Source organism: Sapajus apella, unplaced genomic scaffold (assembly GCF_009761245.1).
Source record: "Sapajus apella isolate SASKATOON/1434 unplaced genomic scaffold, GSC_monkey_1.0 scaffold5, whole genome shotgun sequence".
NCBI lineage: Eukaryota > Metazoa > Chordata > Mammalia > Primates > Cebidae > Sapajus > Sapajus apella.
The window spans coordinates 25,094,237-25,098,676 of record NW_022436945.1 but is presented as its reverse complement, the minus strand read 5'-3'; positions in this window follow the sequence as shown (position 1 = coordinate 25,098,676).

Below are 4,440 nucleotides of genomic sequence, written 5' to 3'. Positions count from 1 at the left end.
ATGTGAAATAATATATGTGTGTATATATATATATATATGACTCAACTAAATAAGCTATTTTATTATTTGCTTTTCAGCTTTATGAACAAAGAAACTGAAAATCTAGCAAGAAATTATTTCTATAGTATGTGAGTTGTATATTCAAGACAGATGTCTTTTCAGGTTAAGTAAAAGGATGTATACTATTCGGTGAACCAACTGTAGATATAAAAATCATGTTTTAAGATAGTCCCCTTTATGTTATTTACAGGTACATAAAGAACTTTTTGAATTTTTTGTTTATATGACACTTACTTATGGTGTAGCAACTGTAGATATTAAAATTAGGACCTTGGATGTATTTTTTGGCGTACATAAGGTTTAATATTCTCAGTATGTAATTATAGTTTCTAAGTAGCTAGTAAATAAATGCCTAAGTAAATGATTTCAATCCCCTCTAGGACCTCAGGATGAAAGAAAAAAATTTTAACTGCAGTGAAAATTGAAAAGCATATTGTGAACTTTATAGAAGTTATCTATTTTAGCAATTACCTGTCATCTACCCAGATAAAAGGATAAAAATGGAGCCAGAGAGAAGTAAGATTCCACAGATAGTTTTTTATAGATCCCAAAGAACTTGCATAATTGGAATTTTTGGTCAGTAGAGAATGATCTGCAATTAATCTTTCTAGCTATAAAATTGAAAAGCTTTTTCTTGAGAATTAAATGCCTGAATAAATGATGAATCTCAGTGGACACAGGAAGAAAATTTTATTTCTGATTTGACATACCTTTTTCCATATTTAGACATAGCTACTTGTAAGTTTTGAATCGCCTCTTTGTAATATAATCTATTAAATGAATTGTGACATTGAAATAACATAGTTATAATTGTTTTATTCTATACACTAAGAATTTACAATAAACAATGCTTTCAAAATACTGTGAGGCCAAGAGCCTCATATATTATCCCTTTAATGGAATCAAAATGTAGTTAGACAAATTTTAATCAGATTTAGAGAATGATATTTTGGGATCTATCTTAGAATTTTTGTTTCTTATAGACTCTAAGGGCATCCCAATGATACATGGAGGAAACTTTTTAGCAAATAACACAGACTTCTTCTATGACTAGTAGTCAGGACAGTCACAACCATATGGCTAATATTTCTTTAAAGCATTTTGAATAGATGAATGGTGATATGGTTTGGCTCTGGGTCCCCACCAAAATATCATATTGAATTGTAATCTTCAGTGTTGGGGGAAGGACCTGGTGGGAGGTTATTGGATCATAGGGGGAGATTTCTCCCTTGCTATTCTCGTAATAATGCATGAATTCTCATGAGACCTGGTTGTCTGAAATCGTGTAGCACTTTCCCCTTTGTCCTCTCTCTTCCTCCTGTTCTGACACATGAAGATGTGTTCACTTACACTTCACCTTCTGCCGTGATTGTAAGTTTCCTGAGGCCACCCAATCCATGCTTCTTGTATAGTCTGCAGAACTATGTGTCAGGTGAACCTCTTTTCTTCATAACTTACCCAGTCTCAGATAGTTCTTTAGAGCAGTGCGAGAAGAGCTAATACAAATGGAATGGCTAGACAAGTTGCTTAATTCCCTCGGGCTATGGTATGTAGGATGTATTTTTTTCAGTAGGAAGCCTGGATTCAATAAGAAGGAAGATTTAAAAATAATGCAAGAGGGGAAGATAGCCCAAAGTATGGCCTCTTTTACCTATTTTTTTTAAACATTTTTAGGGGAAAAATCTTACTAAATAAGATTGTTTTCTGTGGTTAAAAATAAACAAGCAAATATACAATAGAAATAGTCTTAACCCAGAGTAAACCATGAACAATGTCATAGTGTGTGGGATATGTATGTAACATCCAAGTAAAGTTCTTGAACTGAACACATGGACACATGCATTCTATAATTGTTAATGGTCATTTCCCACTTTTGTGTAATTACAGTTGTTAGTAAATAGGATCTAAAATTTCTGTATGTATTTGATGTAAGGGAATATACATTATTATCCTTATTTCCAATAAGCTACATAAATTGAGCCAAGGATTGTGTCTGAAAAACCTTATTAGGTTTAAATAAACCATGTTCATCTGGTGTTTGCTTGCCTCATAACAACCACAATCGATAGACTAAAAGATTGTAGAATAAGAAGATAAGTTGAAAAAATAATTTGAATGAAATACTGTTAGTAAATGGCACACAAATAATAATTATACATGTTAATTATACTTCTGCTTTGTATTTTAGAAATAGGATCTAGGTTTGTTTTGTGAACGGAATAGACTTCTAAACTTTTGACACTAGCATCTTTTTATAAATTTTTAAAATTATAAATTGACAAATTATATGTATGTAGTACAAAGTGATGTTGTGATTTATAATTACAGCATGGAATAATAAAATAAAAGTAATTAACCAATACATTACCTTAAATATTTATTGTTTTTTTGTGGTAACTTTGAAATGTACAACACATTTTTATTTACTATATTCACCACACTGTTGACACTAGTATCTTGAATCCAACCTGACTCTTCTAAATTGAGTAAGAGAATATCTTCTCATTATGGAATTATGATAGTGATAATCATAGTTATATAATAATACATTATAATGCAGTTATTATAGAAATACATTTGGAAGTGTTGGCCACATTATCAGTTTAATCTGGTTGTATGTCTGAAAGGTATCAAACATCTCCATGGACCAAAAGAGATCAAATAATTTTCAGTCTCTTCAGAGGCTGAAAGGCTTTCAAAATACTGTGTAACATATGCCATGCATGTAATGAAAAAGGTGGTTTAACATAAGGTAATTCTGTAAAGATAACTGGAAAATATTGACAGTAAAATTAGCATAAGAGAACAGTTCAAGCATATTAAAACATCTTAGTTATGTAAAATTTATAAATGCATGCTTCCAGTACAGTAAGTAAATGTATATGCTGTTGAAATTTCATTCCATTATGGAGTCAAATTTTTTTTATTTCCATGGGAAAAACTTCATCCCCAGATGTTTATTTTTCCCCTTTCCTGTTAGTAGAAATTTCATATTTGTATCTGAGCACAGAAAAATTCATTTTACTGAAAGCCTTAAGATAAATTAATTGTATATTATTTTTCAAAGCATTGTTACAAAATCCAAGCAATTTTTCATTACAAAATGATGAGGAAAGTCTTAAGTCTCATTACGTACAACTATTTACTTCTCATGCCTTTGTTTAGCTTCGTGGAAGAAGCTCTCTCTCTCTATTCTGACTGTTCACGTTATGTAATGTGTGTCAAGGGGTATTGTGTGATGCAATTTTAGAGTAACAATTAGGTTCAAAATTCATTCTAAAGGTAATTATTTTTTTTAACTTTCTATCATAATTTCAAGAGCATAGATGCACTATCATTCTCTGAAGATTTTCTACATATTGTTAATGAAAGAAATAAAGAAAACCATACTCTGTGAATACTTGTGAATGCTTATTTCTTTCCAGTAGTACACTGGATGAGAAACAAGTTTACCTTATTTAATTATCACAAAAACTCTGTAAACTTTTAAGACATTAGATGCCTTAAATACACTTTATAGAATGAATAGATTTATATTGTGTCCTTATTTAATCACTGGCTCCAATATTTTCTACTTTGGTTTTTCTTTTCTTCTTTGCTTCTTTTTGATCAAACTCCAAGTGCAACTGTTGTCTTCTCTCAGTCTACATCTCACTGAAAAGATCCTGTAAAGGAAGCAAACCAACTGTGCCGATTCATATTCTATCCATTCATCCTGGCCCACCTGCTCTGTGCTGTGCTATGATTCTTTGCAGACCTCCAGCTAATATTTCATAAATTCCCACAAAGACTATTTTAACTCTTTACCTCTTCCACTCACCGAATCTCCCCTTTCTTCTTTCATTTCGATAAATGCCCTTATATTTCTGTTCTCAGAGGAATATAAATAATGTGTATTGAAAACCTCTCACCACAAAACCTCAATATTTATATATATGTACATATGTAAGGTGTCATTTATTTTGCGTTTTGTAATATAAAGAGTGTCCATTCTCCCCATGTAACATGTAATTCAGGCTTCACTTTAAAGCTCATCTCATGTGCTTAGAGACATGATTTTCTGAATCATCCTTTATCTTTTTGACGTTTTATAATTCTCCATTTCAGGCACATTCCCATCAGTATTAGAGGAAATATGAATAAATTTAAAACATACATAATAACCATAGCACATTTATCAATCCTGCTTGATTCTCTAGCTACCATCTTCTCTATTTCTTCCACTTAAAAGGACCTCCTATTCAGGTTATTTTACTTCTAATCATTTATCTGCTTTTTGAAAAGAACTGAGGTAAATCTCAGCCCTATTGTGCCTGTTTCCTGTAAATGATTTGACACTTTTGGCCAGGTCCCTCCCTTGCAATGGTTTCATGACACCAC